Below are 17,568 nucleotides of genomic sequence, written 5' to 3' on the forward strand. Positions count from 1 at the left end.
ACTGGAGAGATCTAACATGTTACTTTTGTGCAGCACTATACCACAATTGCCCTGGGAGGTTTTTCACCTTTTTTTTTTTTTGGTGTTGTTCATTTGCTTTGTTTTTGAACAAAGCTGGTGGACAGAGAGAGGGAGGATACATACAAAAGAAAAAACAAGTGTTCTTGCTAACTACAACACATTCACATAGCTGCTGCATGGTCAGTCACTAGCACTACCATGAGGCCATGGGGACTGTCTCTCCATTCAGTGTTGATGGCTCTGTTCCCTTTCCTTTGGCATAGCTATTTTTCACTGACCAACAGTGTGTGTGTATATATATATATATATATATATAGACCTTTGTACAATTCAGTTACCTGAACTGTACGTGAATGTATGACCCAACAGAATTTGCATAAATGGTTTTAAAATAATAGTCCAGTAGTTAAAAGCATCCTAGATCTAAAGAGATTATTCTTTTTATTTAGACTGACCAACGTAACTTTGGTTGACCAGCATGATCTCAAGTGATAGTCCTCTCCATTTATACTGACCAACAGAGATACTGTATATTCATACTACCACTAATGGATTCTTAAATAAGAGCCCTTTGCGTTGATGACCTGGAGATATAATATAGAGTTCAGTTACCATGGCTATTCCTGAATTTCAGTGTACAGGGTCTAGGGAGAGAGCTGTCATGCCTGCAGTTGAAAGTCATAAATGCTTTCTTTACAGACCCAATTGTCACTTATGACCAAAGCTGTTGGACTGACCAAAGCTAACACAAGATCAATCCCACTCAACTCAGCAGGTTTTAGACTGAACCTGTACTTACTAATGCACCTCCAGGGCTCCAGTTCTGCCTGTGGCTTTTCTTCCTTTATAAGCTTTGCACCTCTATTACTGGACATTTTAAACACCTGAGCTTTAGGTGGAGTCTTTGTGGCATTTTTCAGTTAGAGGAGGAGAAGTTCAAGGTCTAGGAATTATCAGGCTAGTCTTTGCAAAATGGAGGCCTTTGGGCATCATTAAAGAAAATTTTCAAAACAGCCCTGTTCCATAGGTTTGAGTTGCAGAACACCATAGACTAGCTAAAAGGTATGAAGATAGGAAGAAAAAAATGTAATGCATAATACTAGATCCTGCTTAGTCTTAGGTAGGCTTGCTATGCCAGAGTGGATACTGAAAAATTATTCTCATCAAGAGAATTGTGCCATGAAACCAAAAGAATCCTCCCTGTTTATCAAGCAGCAAAAAAAATAACCAATGACTTCAAATACTTCTTTAATCTTTACCATGCCTACAGAATGCTTTTCTTTTTACATATTTCAGCTGGTTTATTGCATAAATATTATGTTAGCAGTCATTCTTCAGTGTGTAGGTGGGATCGCCAGTAGGCAGAGACAGTGATAAATGAGTCTCCAGGTGTTGCTGCTCTTTTTAGAAAATCCTTTAACAAGCAGTTATGAAGATTGAGGTAATTTTGCAAACTTGTAAGAGTTACAGTAAGTTGCTTCACCAACCTTTTTTTTTTTTTTTAAGAGGTGCTGTCAAAATTAGTGATCCCGAGGAGCATTGTAGCTGTCTACTTAGCTCTGTTTACAAAACCTAGATAATTATTTATGTGTGTTTAGTTTTGAGGATGCATTGAAGAGGTCAGGGCTGGGGATTATTGGAGCAATGTTTCCATTAATTTCTTTTCTGGTTGCAAGAAAGCAAATCTTGCAGTCTTAAACTCTCCAACAACCCTGTCATTTTGAACATTTGATGACAGCAAGCAGATGATCATCTGTTTCATTAAGGTAAGTATTATAAACACCAAGAAGCCAGGAGAGAGGCTGCTCAACTCAAGAGATAAGAGTCTGAAGCCTTTCACCTTCAGACTGGAGATCCTACAAACAGACAGACTGAACAGGTTCATTCGAGTACCCAGCCTACGGGAAAGCGTCCTCACCACCACCAGCATCTATTGAAAGTAGTCATAACTGGCTCATGGATTGACAAGCTGTGAAGGGAAACAGAGGACCTAAGCCCATTAGCCAGGTGAAAAGGAGCATTTGGACAGACAGAGCAAACTGGATGCAAATTCTTCTGTGAAACACACCACAGGAAAAGGAATTAAAACAATTTCAAAGCTTGTTCACCACACCACTGTCCTTAACACAATCCTTTGGCACAGGGAAAGGTGCTGAGAAGGGGTAATTCCAGGAAAAAAACATCCAAAATACTATTCAGAATACTCCTATACCAGCACTTGGGATTGGGTGGCAAAGAGGAGAGATGTTTCTAAGTCAGAATCTGCACTGAAGACCTCAGTTAGCTCTCAGAATGGAATAAACACCACATTGAGGGAGCAGTTGTGGAAAACCGTTTGGCATTTCATAACCAAGTCCCCCACCTTCACACTTAAGTAATATTTTATCGTCTAGCATCATGTCTTGGCACAGAATTCTCCAGGCTGAGACTCTTTTGTAATTCTTGTGCTCTACCATATTCCCCCCTCCCCAAAGACACCTCTGTCCAAAGGTGGAACACAAACAAGCTCCATTCTGAGTCATAAAAACATAGAACATGCGTAAGTGTATGCAATAATCTTGGTATAATTTGACCCTTAGTCATTGTCTAGTCCTATTATGTAAATCTGAAACATGCATTTTTGAAAATAAAGGGTTTCAGTAAAATAATTACTGTTGTAATCCTGGAACCACACCCAATAAACAGTTTAGCAATCAACTGGCTCCATATATTTGAAAGCTATAAACAGATTAGTACAATATTAAAATGGCAAGGGCCAAAATCTCAGCTGCTGGTGTAAATTAGTGCAGTTTGACTAAATCAAATTACCAGTTTGATTGACTTCAATTAATCTACACTAATTTACAGTATGCTGTCATCTTTTTCTATTTCTGTATACACATCTCAGAGTGTGTATGAGTATATACACTTTTTTCTGTATTCTAGGGAGATAATGATCTTTAGCACAGCAATAATCTCATTTTTTCCTCTTCATATATAGATTCATGAAACCCCGGTATGACTTCAGGCAATGTGGGGAGCAGAACTGAAGAACTACCAGAAAAGAAATAACCAATGACTCCAATAATTTCAATAAACTCCTATTTATTTTCTTAATAAGAAGTTCACTTGACTACAAAAGACAGCTGGAAACTGCCCTTAGCAAGCTTCATTTCAGGCAAACCTAGAAATTATCCATTTACAGTTTTTGCACAATTTGAAATAATAGCTGATTAAAAAAAAAAAAAAGAAAAAGAAAAAAGGAAGAAAAAGAAAAAAACAACTGTTACCTTTCAAATTTTCCACAACAGGAGCTTCACCTGACTTAAAAAAAAAAAAAAATCTCTCTACAATTCATGACCCAACTTTGGCCCCATAATAGAAATTGTCCTTATTTCAACATTTGTCAACAGCATAAAACTGAACATTAGAAAGATCAGATGATGGGCACCTCCTCTTCATTTGGAAGAGAAACCACCTACTTCACTTTCATTCTAGAACTTTCTACTTCCCCTGTGAAACAAGTGAATCCTTATTAGCCACAGGCTGCAGGCTGGATATCTGGGGTACAGAGTTAAATCATGTGCTGAGACCAAGGGATGGAGGCACAAAGAAGTCAAATTAAAAAACAGAAGCTCATGTACCTCAGTCATGAACTGAAGCCATGTTTTTTCCCCTTAGATTATGTTGCCTGTCATACTGCCAAATTAAAAGTAGTCACACCGCTACAATTGCTTTCTGGTGGTCTGTCTGGACTAATTTTTTTACCACAGGGGCAGGAACACAAGAAGGAAAGGGAAACTGTGGTGGATAAAAAAAAAAAAAAAAAAAGGTTACAGACTGTAACACATTTTATCTGTGCAATAGGAGGGAGAACCTCTTTCTAAAGCAAAAAGCCTTCTGGCTCTTTAAAGTAAAAAGCAACAGTATTGTAAGGGAGAAACACAAAGTAAAAACAATCCCACATGACTAAAAAAAGGCAAATGAAAGAACAAAGAAATGAAACAATAATATAACTTATTTTCAAGCCATTCAGAAAAATGACTTACATGGATATAAGTTATGAGGAGAGAAGGTAAAAGAGTCTGGAGGAGCTTCGGGATTGAATGGACCTAAAAGGATGAGGACAGACCTCTCCTCCAGGGCTTAGGAGAAGGAAAACAGGTAGAGAAGTAGTAAAGCAGCCAATAAAAGAGCCAGCATGCCAAACCACAGCTGTGGCTCTTCTATCAGATAGAAAGTAAAACATCTACCAACTTGGATTCCTACTGCACAAAATCCACTTGAACATCAACCAGAGGGAAGGCATCCCTGAGCCCAAAGCAAAGGGAGACAGAGGATGCAGCTGCTCTGGAGGGTGAGCAGCAGTTCTGGTGAGGAGATCCAGGCCTTACTCTGCCCTCACGCTGGAGACTGTTGCCAAGGGCCATATAGATCCTGCACCATTCTGATTTCATTATATGGAAGGCATAGTTAGCCAGAGCAATAGCTCTTAAAAAATAAAAAATAAAAGGACACAGAAAGAAACAACCCCTCATGCTCAACTGTAGCTGAAATCAGAGACTGAGCGCAAGAGCTGCCATTTGTTATTGCATTAATATCTATCACGCATTGCTGAGTCTAACACTTGACAACACATGCCGCTAACACACTAGCAGATAGCATGAGTTTGATTCAGCACTCTTCATCTCTCCAGCTCATTTCACCTCTTCGCTCTGCTGTAAACACATGGGTTTGACTGCCCCAGTAACATTGGACATCTTGCAGCACGTGGAGGAACACCTCTGCTTTTTCTCATCATTCTTCCCTTACAGACATAGTCTAAGGAAGTGTCTACCTTAGAGTGTCTGTCATTTAATAACTGCTGTTCAAAAACAAGTAACAAACATAAGAAACTTTATTTATGAGCACAACATTGGGCTTTGACCCAGGGAGAAGACTGTTCTTGCTATTATGATATTCACCGAAGAGCAGAATGCTTACTACTGGCTTCCGTTTGCCGGGAAGATAGGCAAAAGAAGTACGTATTTAGCAGCACGTGGCAGGACAGGGAGGAAAACGTTTTTTGCGTTGCTTTCCCACATCTACATTCATGTTCCAAAGCTTGGGCAAAGCTGTATTATTGACTAACAGGGTCAAGCAAAAAACATGAGAAGAAAAAGGAAAAATTCCTGATCATATGTTTTGATAAAAGCCTGTTTTCCTTATGCTCTTCCACTTGTTTCATGCTGTCACAAATCCCACCGAGCTTAAGGGCAGGAACATTTGCAGAAACAGATAGCTCTTATGCAAATCATAGTAAATGTTCAAAGAATAAAGACTCTGAAATATTACATATGACAACATGCTTGAATCTGCAGAGAGTTATTTCCATCTCCCAAGGAACACAGCTGAATCATAGGACTGCACATAACAGGTCATATTTTTACTAGGTATGTCACATTTAGTTGACATTACAAAAGTGCCTGCCACTTCATAGATAAAGTGTTTCTAGGAACCTTCAGCACTACACTTAAGGCTCAGTTTTCTTATCTTTTCTGTTTTTCTTAAAAGAATTTCAGGTGTCAAAAAGCAACATAACATGTGCTGCTGACTCTTGGAATCTTCAGACAAGTCACACTTTTTATCTGAGTTTTAACTGCCACATAGCACTGAAGTATAGGGCCAGGTTTTAAAAAGTTGTATGGATGCCTGAACAGACATGGAAATATGTATTGGAACTGTCAAAATACCTGGGTAGTCCTTCAAAAACCAACAAGAAATGCTTACCTAGGAACTTCTAAAAATCTCATTGTCAGTTTATCAATGTTGGCAAGGTCCTAGATAGCAGACCACTCAATTCAGCCACCAGAAACCTGGAGCCTCACCTCAGGGACTCATTCACCGTGACTGATCAGTCATCAATTCTGAGTGCTTCTGCTTGTCCTAGACAGTAGCACTAAGGGCGCTGACCCCTTGGGCAGCCATGCTTTTCATTGTCTGATCTCAAAGTGCACTATACTAGCTAGAAAATACTGGGAAGCTGGCCTTTACAAGCTGGTCCAATTAGGCAAGGAGGCCCTTTGAAGTTGCTGGAATGATTGCCATTGGCTTCAGTGGATGCTGAATCAGGTCTAACAAGTCTATTAACTTGAGATGATAGGTGCCTTCGAAATACCTATATATAAAGATATACAGAGATGTAGCGTGACCATCTGTGTCTTGATTTCCTCATCTCTGAAATATGGATAACAACAGCTATTTACCCATCTCTGTAGAAGGCCTGATAATATTTAAAGCAATTGGTGTGACGACTAATATTTGAACAGGGATTTGAAAATTTAAAGTACTACATAACTGCTAAGTACTATTACTAAATTAAGCCAGCTGTCACTAATAGCAGACACTCTGATCCTCACTGCCTGTTGACACAAAACCAATTACAAATAATGAGTTCCATGAAGTCTAGAATAGGTCATACATTGTGAAATTAATGAAAATTAAGATGAATAAAATGGTTTACCTTCATCATTCAATATTGAATTTGATTTCAGAATTTTAATCAGCAATGCCTACAACAATTTCCCTTTCTGTACACACTGAAGAGCTAAATAAACCACCTACGCCTCCTTCATCGGATATAAGGTCTAGGTTAGCCTTGTGTCATAAGGCTATCCTCTGATACTGTTAACTTCTGTGTCACAAGAACCACTCGTGTTCATCAAGCTCCAGTTAGGTTTTCTGTACTTCCTACTCCACCTGGGAGGTTATTACAGAATCTCATTTTTAGTAACCTCTTAATTGCAAACCTAATCCATTAATGACCAGTCTATTACCATTTGGCTTTTCTCACATTGACTGCAGAACAACTGTGAGCTTCTGGTGTAATTAGCAAATCCAAATCTTTTTCCACCTAGTTCCTTCTCACTTCATGACATATTGGCTTCTAGGGATCAACAATACGCACTAAAGGCAGAAGTCCTCAACTATTAAACGTATAGTCTACTGCTATTATTCCTGTCCTCACACTCCCTTTATGGGTAGAACTGGACAGCATATCTATACTGACAATGCTGCCTATTTTTATGTCATCATAAAATGTCATCAGCCACTTCCAACCTTCTACACTGAATGCATTAATGAAAGTATTAACAAAGATCAGTCCTGAGCTGGTCTGTGAGGATTTCCACCAATAACCATCTATTAAGCTGGCAGAATCTGTGCCATCTCCCTGGTCCCTGCCCACCTTCCTACCAGCTTCATTAAAGAAGGAAAGAAAGGTGTCATCTATGTTTGTTATCCCAGTGATTCACTCCTGCCACAGCAGTTTAGTAGATGAAATCTGAAAATTTTAAGTTAGTCAGCTTTATGCAGATATTCTTTAGTGCATCTAGTACTTAAGGTGCCTACAAGACAGCTGGAGAGAGACATTTTGTCAGGGAGTGCAGTGATAGGACAAGGAGTAATGCCTTTAAATTAAAAGAGGGCAGGTTTACACTAGACATTAGGAAGAAATTCTTCACCGTGAACAGGTTGCCCAGAGAAGCTGTGGATGTCCCATCCCTGGAGGTGTTCAAGGCCAGGTCGGATGGGGCTTTGGGCAACCTGGTCTAGCAGGAGGTGTCCCTGCCCATGGCAGGTGGGGTTGAACTAAATGGTCTTTAAGGTCCCTTCTAACCCAACCAGTTCTATGATTGTATTAAAAAAAAAAAAAAATCCAGATTCCAGCCTCAAAAAAAATACAAATATAGTACCCTATATTCAGCTTCAGAAATGCAGAGGTAAGTATAAGTCTCCATACACATTCAGTCAAATCATTAACTACAACATTTTCAAAAATTGTGGGGAATTACTCTTTTTCAATTGTCTAAACAATTAGTGGTACTTATTAGTTCTAATTTGACAGACCTGGTTTAACACATACTCAGAAAAAATACACAGCTTATTCTTGACCATCGCAATAGTGTCATCAGCCTATCACAAATATTGTAATAAATAACTCCGTACCACAAAGAAACATGATTCTTTAAATGTTGAATCAATGTGTTTGCTAGGGAGGTGTGTGTCAAGTCAAGTCATCTCAACATACAACTGATCCGTCAGTGGGAAGCAAACAAACAAACAAGAAAACAGTCTTACCTTTGAAATGCCAGCTAATACAGCTCCATAGGCCAAGTTTTTCCTCCAGCATACACCCCTTACATGGCTGTTGTTGGCATCACAGAGCTGCTCTAGCAAATGGCCTGGTCTACAGCTCTCAGCAAGGTGTTTGCTGGTCATGCAACAAGTGATCAGGGACCGTGCAACTCTTCCCAACAAGACAGTAACAACTTGCCACTTCTCCTTTTCCTTCTTGTTTGCCAGGCCATATACAACTCCTTTCTCTCCCTCTGGGCAACTGGTCATTCAGCCCCAGATCCTCCATAACAGCTGCTGCATGCAGGCTCCTGACTCCTTTGTCTCAGGAGCTCAAGTAAGACTGCTCTGTTAGGGGAAATTCCCTCCCTGGCAATAAAAATCTCCTCCCTCAAGAAAAAGAATGTCCCCCCTACACAGTTTGCCTGGAGGCAAAAATAAGCATCCTATTTTTTCCAAGTCTTATCCCTTTCTTTCCAATAAAAGATTAAGTCAGCCAAACAGCTCCTGCTGTCCCTCCACAGGAAAGAGGGAAAGAAACTGCTACAGGAAAAAAATATGGAAAGAAGTGGCAGCACTGACCTCTGGGCTTGAGGGCAGTGCGGAAAGAAAGCCATCACAGAGTGGGAGGGAAGTAGCAGAAGAAAAACACTATGCATATGTGCGTGCACACATGCAGATACAGATTTACCAGGGACTAGTGAGGAGGCGTTAGCCTCCCTATCGGCACTAGTTTGTGTAGCATGAGTTCCTGCATCTTGTGGTACAGCCACAGCAGCATGGCTCAGCTGCTCCCACCCCATTCAGCAAAGAGCATTACCTGCCCTGAACAAATGCATTGGCCTCTACGTGTACATACATGAAAGGACCTTTTTTTTTTTAACAATAAGGACTGAAAATAGCACATGTAATATCATCTAACATGAAACACTGTTCATAAGCTGACATAAAAGAACATGATCTGATCTTAGATTTGTTCCACGTTTGCAATTCCTAGAGACCTGCGTGTACAGACAGACTTTAAAGCTGCAAACCTGATTTCTCTGAAGAAAATAAAAGTAATTAGAAAAACCCTGTACTCTTTGCACCTACAAGGGCAACTCTCCTCTTACACCAGATACTGCTCTTTCAGCAGATCTTCGTGGGTGGAGATTTCATATCAGCATGTCTGCCAGTTCCTGCCAGAGTTTCATCCAAGCCACAACATACAGAGTCAACATTAATTAGCATTAATTATTATTTATAAGAAGCAATATTATCTCCATTACTATCATTCACACTTATTTTTAAGTCTTGTATAGGGCTCATGCATGGTACAACACTGCCCAAACAGAGTAAGGTCCCATGGAGTTTGCAGAGTAATTCATAATATATCCATCGTTAAACTGTTTTGAATATATCATTGTAAAACTTCAAGAATCCTTTTCTGTGTTCCTATGAATTTGCCTTCTATTTTCTTCATATACCCAGGTTAATATTTTCTCTTCTTTTTACGCAGTATGGAAGGAAAAAAAAAATGCCTGTAGATCTCAAAATTGTTTCTTTCCATTCAGAAAAACAGAAGAGAACCAACACAAGTATACCATCCCCCCAGACCATTTGGAACCATCAAAATATAGTGCTTCCAGCACAGAACTCTCAAATGAGCCGTTTGTACTTTACTAAAAAGTATTAGTTTCATGTGACTGAGGAAAACATGCTGAATGCATTTATGTAGACTTTGGTCCTCTATTCTTTTCATTGGTGCAAGCAGAACCTCTCAGCCACCTTTTTATTCTGGTTTAAATCTTATCTCCAAATCCTGAATCCTATTCTATGAACCAGATTTTTGTGTTAGGCAGTGGGACTGATTTCGCTTGGTGACCATAAAACTAAGAAAACTTGCAAATATTACAAAATTCAATTCAAAACAGCTAATTAGTGCAGATCTCTGCTATTAGTAGTACTGAAGTTATTGGCATTGTTGATAATAACTATTCATAAATAATCGTTTGCACAAATTAAAATTGGTTGGAAGAACTTGCGAGTATTAAGAAGTCCTATAACGAGCAAGGTGCATTTTCTTTTTTTAATGAGTTCTGCCTCACTTCCAGTTTAAATAACATTTCTCACCACTTTGTTTCTTGCTTATTTTGTTGCTTGATGCAATACACAATAGCACAGACACTGAGATTAGTTCAGTGAATCCAATTTAGAAAGGCACTTTTGTATAGGCCAAGGTTAATGAAACCACTTGAATAAGTTAAAGTGAGTTCCCTTGGTCAATCCAGGCTTGTTGGAGAAACTAGTAATAATCAACTAGAACTGCTGAGTCAAAATTATGAATGAGATGGAAACACTGAGCACGTTTCATATGCTCCCATCACTTCTATCCTATTTGTGACTGTTGCAATCACAAATTATGCATAGCTCTGAAATACTACATACTTTGACCAACGTGTATTGCAACAGGTTACTGTGGAGTCACAACATGTTGTGTCACACTGCATACACCTTTCAGTAAGAAGTAAGGCCTACACAGAGTAGGAAAACACTGGATTACCATTTGCTGCTAAAAGCCCATTTCAATCTGAAAGCATCTGTGAACAGTTTGACTTCTATGGATATGTACATTTTATTTGCTTTGCCACAAGATCAGACTAAACTTATTTCAACCCTCAGATACATAAGAAAAACAATTTTAAAACTAGATATTGTTGGTATATTTATCACTTCCCCTATTATTTATATATGCATTAGATTAATTTATCCCATATGTTATCTAATCAGAAAATAGAAGCCATACCATTTTTCTTATACCACTAGCAATCACACTCTTTAGAGGCATTAAAAAGGGTTTTGCTTGCCAAAATGATTTCTGAATAGTTTGGGTAATAGGAAACCTGCTCACGGGTAATGAGGAATGTAACAGAAGTTACCTGCAGAAATAAAGCACTATGATTTTTTTGTACTCAAATTTCCAGCTCTGAAATATTGTACTCTTGGTTAGCATTCTTCACACAAAAAGACTAGAGATATGCTTTCAGCATAATAAAAGCATTCTGTACGGACAATAGTTTGATTCTAATTGTATCTATAATCAGTAATTACCATGCTATTACATTTATACCATCAGTAAAGCACCTCACTGGCATAAACAGACACACCTTTTTTGGCAGTGGAGTTGCAATCACACTTGCTGGCAGTTACCTTCATCCAAAATGGTTAAAGACAGTTAAATATGAAAAATGTGTAAATTATTGTCCAGGTCATCATACAACACTTCGCTGAAGCTAATAATGCCATACCATCTGATAACATATCCTATTATTCATAACCTAATTAATTTATATATGGAAAGTTAACAGAAAAAGATAACCAACCAATGCAATCCAAGCAATGAAAAACTTGGTATGGCAAGCTTAAGCTAGTTCTGTTAAGCAACATATCAGTAACAGTGGAAATAACACTTTGGGAAAGCTTTCAATGTCAGTAAAGACATCCTTGTTGCTACTGATTAAGCAAGGCAACTATCAGGGTACATGCAAACACATATTAATTCACCTTTTCCTGGAGCAAACACTACAGTTCTAGCATTTCATGGAAAGATCTTACAGAACAGTCCAATGTGAAACTTCTTTCTACATGTATCACATCAGAAAGAATATTCAGCGAGTGGTAGCTAGACTAAGGAAGAGAACAGCAGCCCTTCAGGTTGAACATAGCATGTAGTTTTTAGGCAAGAAATAAATTTTCAAGAGCAATCCCTCTCACACAAGGATTTGGCTTAGCCCACTGTGTTCAGATGCATCTTAACTTTAGGATGAAGTTTGATTAGTAAGGAAAGTAGCTTTTCTCTTAACAATTAATTATTTGATCTAAGTAATCTCCATTAAGCAGAGTAGCTTGAACATCTCAAAACTAGGATACATCTATCTAGGTTCTTCTTAAAAGAAGTCAGGCATTCACCTCAAATACTTTTAGAGCTCTCTAATACATCCCAGGTGATCACATCATGTATTGCAAGCACTTGTTTCAGACTGAGATGATGACAAGTCCCTGGTGTGACAACATGTGCAGGCATTTACAGTTTCAGGCAGCAGCCCTGAGAACTCATTTATCTGGAGAGGAGAATCTAAATATTTAGAAATTGTTAAAGATACAAATTTTCCCTTCAAACTCGCTATTATGTCTTCAGCTCACAGATTCTATTTTTGTTTTGACTGCGAGTTTCTCTACCTTCTATTCAAAAGCTAGCCACTCTCCTTAAAGCTGTAACTTTCCTGAAGTTTTATAACCTAGCCTATAGTTTTCTTGTGACAGAATGCAAGGGTGTTTTTAAAAAGAAATTCTTCAGGCCATCATCCAATCTTAAACACAAATATTCATGTAAGTTACAGCATGTACTTGCAAAGTAAAACAGTCAGGGCATGGGCTAGGGAGCTGGCATGTGATCATCCATGCTCTTTAACTAGGAACAAGATCCCCGAAATGGCCTATCCCCTGTCACCTAGTGCTTTCTCACGCAACTCACAGGCATGGTTCAGGAGACAGCATGGACAAAGGACTGTTCCCTCTGGGCAATACAGATGAGGCCACTTATTTGGAAGGAGGAGAATTTAAACATGCGGATACAAGCCCTCAGGGGCAAAACCTGGGTACTTGCCTATTTTATTTACTAGTACTAGGGTAGCCATAAAGACAGGATGGGACACTGTGGGGAACTTTTAAGTATAAGATCAAGATTGTATCTGCAAGACTCACCATACTAAGACCATGATGTTTCAAATACTAATGAATACATTCATGCACCAGAGTAATTTTCTCAAATTAATTAGGATTACTCCTATGCATAAAAGTATGCCAGCGTAGGTGTTTGCAGAAGAGGTTTTGGAATGTCAGTCATCATAAAGCCATCAGTTAAAGTACACTCATAAATGCTTTTGCTTGGAAGATTGTATTAACCTTAATATAAAATACATGTTTTCTGGGTCTGATGACTCAGGAAGAACTTGCAAGTCTATACCTCAACCCATTAATCTTATATAAATAAACATTCCCCTTGTGAAAGGGAGTCCCATAGCATTAATAATAGGAATCTTTCTCAACCATAATCAGATTCTGTAAGAATCATTTAGAAACATTTAGATTAATTATTTGTTGCGAATTATTCACTTAGCTCTGTCTGTTCAATCAAGCGGCAAGGCTCTATTTCTTTCGGCAACATGAGGTAGTATAATAGAAGACAGAGTTTCCACACTTAGCTCTCATATCCAACACCGTTTAATTAAAGTCTCAACTGTGAGCCTGGCCAAAGTTTTGAAGGTTTGAATTCAGGCCCACTGGAGTGAAAGCCCCACTTATTAAGTTTGCTTCTTCACTTGACTCCACCTAACTTCATCAAGGGGCCAATCTTTAATGGTAATGTGTTTAAATGCCAAAGTAGGGGGAGAGAGTACAGGGTGTACTACTTCACAACCTGCCTTCAAAATAAACTTTGCCCATGTCACCAAGATTTACTTATATAGAACTGATGGGTATTAAAAGTAGAATGCTGAGAGGGCGTTTTTCCTACAGCACTGGTATCTCTTAAAGTTTTTAATGTATGCTGAGTTTTGCTAAGTTTCTTGGCATTGACTTCATCACAGTTGGAGAAAGTCAAAATGGACTGTCTTCCAAACTTTTGTGGTCTAAATAAATCAAGTTACAAATAAGGACTCTCTTAAGTGATGAGTAAACATTTCCATAGTCTGATCTACCAATGCCAAGTGCTGGAGCTTCTATTCTTGTCTGAAATGAACACTGAAGCCTGCAAATTTTTGAAATATTCCACCTTCCTGAAAATCTCTCTGTGCTTCAGTCATGCTCAGTTGCTAGTTCAGAATCTCCTATTCTTCACAGCTTGTGGAGATTTGCATTAGGAAAAAATATATATATTTTGCAGAGAAATTGAGATTAGAAAGAGATATCAAACTGATGTGCAGCAGTCCCTTTCAGGAATTATATGCTGATGTTCAACTTTCACTTTTGCATTTTCTGACGTTTTATTCAACAACAACCAAAAAAAATCTCTTTAACCACCCCTAGCTATGAAAGACAGGAAAAGCATACCCCAACTGAGAAAATGCAGATGAAAGACTATTGCTTCCAAACGCACCATGGGAAATGAAAACCCAGAGAACTCCCTAGCCTGAGGAAAGCTGTAGAGGTAAGCAGTCCAAAAAAAATTCCACCAGCAGAAGCAGCCAAATCAGAGATCTTTGGGCGTCCTGGGAATTCTTTACAGGATGAGTGGAATTGCTCTGCGATGCGCTCAGTTGGAGCTACCTACTCCACCTCTCTCCACATCTCCATCTCTTCATTTCAGCTTTACAGTGGTCCCCCTTTCCTTTTCCTTTCCTCCTCTTACCCTGTTTGTTGGCTCCCCTTCCCCACGGGCTTCCCTTTCATTTTTCTTACAACGAAAATGAAAGTGTTCTCAAATGTCATTTCCCTCATGAAAAATTACAAAACAAAACAAAAAAAATCCTACACCATGTTTTTAAAAGAAAATTGATCTATGTAAAAAAGAAACACAAACAAGGAGCTGTGCCACAGCAGCAATTACAAGCCCAAAGAAGTCCAGATACTGTTTGTACTAGACTCCCTATGTGCGTGTGCACACACAGATATTCCCTCCTCCCAGTCCTAACTGACTTACAGGTAAGTAGCCATTGCATCAAAAGTAGATTCAGAGGTGTTTAGTAAGATCTGGTCTTAACCAAACAAATCAGGACTGCTGACAGATTTACAGAGAAGGGGAGAAGATACTGGGTGTGAGAGGCCTGAAAATCGCTAACAAACATAAACTGGCTCTAGTCTGTGGACTATGTTTTACTTACCAGTCTTGGGCTAACACCCAGGACTTTTCTTTCTTTGCAAAGGTATGATGTCAGGCACATGGCAGTTCTTGAGATTCTGTGTAAGCCAGCATTGCCAGAGGCTCTGTGCAGGTGTGGTTAACAGTTATTTAATGATTCTTCACAATTGCATGTATCTGTCTGAACATAAATACAGTCTGATCGTAATCTTTCTTTTCACACCATGAATTTGCCCTACTATTTCCACCCCTGCAGGATCTCAAATGCCTGATCATAGTTGTTACAAAACTTGGATTCACTGGATCATTTCAAACTATCCATAAGCATTTTGTTGTCCTGTTAGCTTGGTAAGGTGAGGAAAATGGAGGCAGTACATTTGATACAAATGCTGCAGTTCTACACTTAAATTCTGTAAATTTGGCTCCCTGGTGACTCATGGGACTCTCCTTTCCACAGGTTTACACACTGATGACAAGTATTGTTAAGCTTCTAAAAGTAAAATAATAAGAAACAAGGCACTGGCAATTCCTGGAAAAAGCTCTCAGTCGTCCTCCTCTCCCCAGCAGTAACATGAGCCTTTATTCAGCATAAATCCTAGTAATATTCAATTAGTTAAAATAATTTTGAGTGATAGTTTGACTGTTTCTTTTCCAAAAGGTAATAGTTTTCCTAATTAGTCACTTGCTTTGATAAGGCACTGACTTTTACTCTAATCTAAATTAACAAGACTTTATCTACCTGCATCATTTAAACACACCCTACTTGCAAATCTGGTATGACTAAAAACCAAGACAAGTGTTTGGTTTCATTTTACATTTGCTTCAAAGTGCCCCACTTGGAGGTTAATTATTAAACTACTCAACTATATGTAAAAGTTCAGGGAAACAACGAGGTTAGTAGGTAGAGCAGTAGTTCAGGAATTAGGAAACCTGTGTCCTATTTCCAGCTTAGATCGTGTGCATTTGGACAAGACATTTAAATTCTGTGAACCTTTCCTTACAAAACAGAAATAGCAACACCCCCTGCACAAAGCCCTTTGACATCTTTAGGGAAGAAACTTCATGTGTGTGAGGCAACCGTATGTTTGTTCGCACTTTCAAGAGACTGAAACTCAGCTAATCCCTTAAGAACTCATCTAGGAACTTGAGATCAGATACTCAACCCATGCAACTCAGCAAAACTAATGATTTTGTCAGAGCTGTAGAGATCTTCCCAGCTGAAGAACCAGCTCCTCAAGCTTTTACTGCATTTCTCTGTCAGCTGCAAAATGGTGAAAACACACCTAATCTCTGGAACACAGTCTGGAGTTTATAAATCTCCTGCCTCCGCCATCCTGAAGTATTATAATACACGTACCCTCGGTGTAATTATGCTGCCTATCCCAGGAGCAAGCAAGCAGCAGCATGGACCAGATTTTCAAAGATACCAACGTTGTTCTGGAGTTGTCCATGGGGTGGGAGGATTAGATTCTGACAATTCAGATCTTGAAGCAGGGAACGAAAGTGGCAAACAGCAAATGGAGTACAGAACATACATAAGAGACATAACCTGGGGGCATTGCTGCCAAAGTCCATGTACCACAGGAAGGCCACTCTACAGCCTGCTCCTGAATAACTCCCTTAAAATGCAGTTCACTTGGTCTTGAGAAACACAACAAAACAAAACAACAACAAATTTCAAAGTTTTTTACACCATCATTTATTTACATAATTTGCTAATGCTTACATAAACCATGGGATTCCACACAGAAAAAACTTCTTAAAAACAAAGAAGAAAATAAATATAAAACAACACAGAAATAAGAATGTTGAATATTTATTGCTATTCATCCAGAATATTATTGGCAAGATGATTCATTTGTTAATTCATGGTGCTATAAATAGTACTGTAACTTAGTTGAACGGAAACATATCCTTCACTATCTCTAGTCACTTGTTTACCCATGTAAAATATATGTGTTTTGAGTTGGTGTAGGTATATTCCAGGAAGGGCTAGCAAAGTTCAATGACTCCGACAAACATTCAAAGCCCTTTGGCTCTCAGTTAATTTTCTTGTGCTTCTCTTACTATGTTGTTCACTCTGCTCCATCAATGCATGGACTGAAAGTCAGTAAGAGGCTATTGTAACAACTCAGCCAGTATTTCCTAATATCATGGGCCAGTGATAGCAAGCCTCTGGCACCAATACCAAGTTTGGCGCCAACAGATATTTGGTCTGGCACCAGCAATAACAAGCTATGATGGTTTCTTTTTTAGTTTGTTTGGCACCAGTAGCAAGAAACATTCACCATTCCTGGCAGAGTGCCACAGAATTTCACCAAATGGCTTCTGAATCATAACTTCATAACAAACATAACACAACATAGCTTCTAATTGTGGTAGAGTCTGTCTTAGCAAGCAATTCTGTCCTGAAAATTACATCCAGACTTATCAATACCTATGCTGCCTTCCAATACCAATTTCTTTCTTACTGTAATAATAATCTCCTTGAAGAGATCCACAGACCCATAAGTGCATCACCATTTGGATTTTCTCTCTCTTGGTGCAGTTAGATGAAAACAGGCTATGAGAAAAGCCTATGGGGACAGTTACTAAATTAAGTCATCACAAAAAAA

The 17,568-nt window shown here is 38.8% G+C and overlaps 2 long non-coding RNA genes across 3 annotated transcripts in view; both read right to left on the reverse strand.

The window, feature by feature from the left end:
- LOC310895425 overlaps nt 1-8,902 on the reverse strand; it is a 43,880-nt gene extending 34,978 nt beyond the window's left edge. For both annotated transcript variants that reach the window (XR_014580676.1, XR_014580677.1), the window contains exon 1: nt 8,119-8,902. This is a non-coding gene — a long non-coding RNA (uncharacterized lncRNA). The remainder of the gene's footprint in view (nt 1-8,118) is intronic.
- Nucleotides 8,903-11,260: 2,358 nt separating this feature from the next.
- On the reverse strand, nt 11,261-12,057 carry LOC310895427. Its single transcript, XR_014580679.1, has 2 exons — nt 11,659-12,057; nt 11,261-11,304 (listed from the first exon to the last, which is right to left on the reverse strand). It is a non-coding gene; the product is annotated as an uncharacterized lncRNA (long non-coding RNA).
- Nucleotides 12,058-17,568: the final 5,511 nt, after the last annotated feature.

Source organism: Anser anser (assembly GCF_964211835.1).
Source record: "Anser anser genome assembly, chromosome: 2".
NCBI lineage: Eukaryota > Metazoa > Chordata > Aves > Anseriformes > Anatidae > Anser > Anser anser.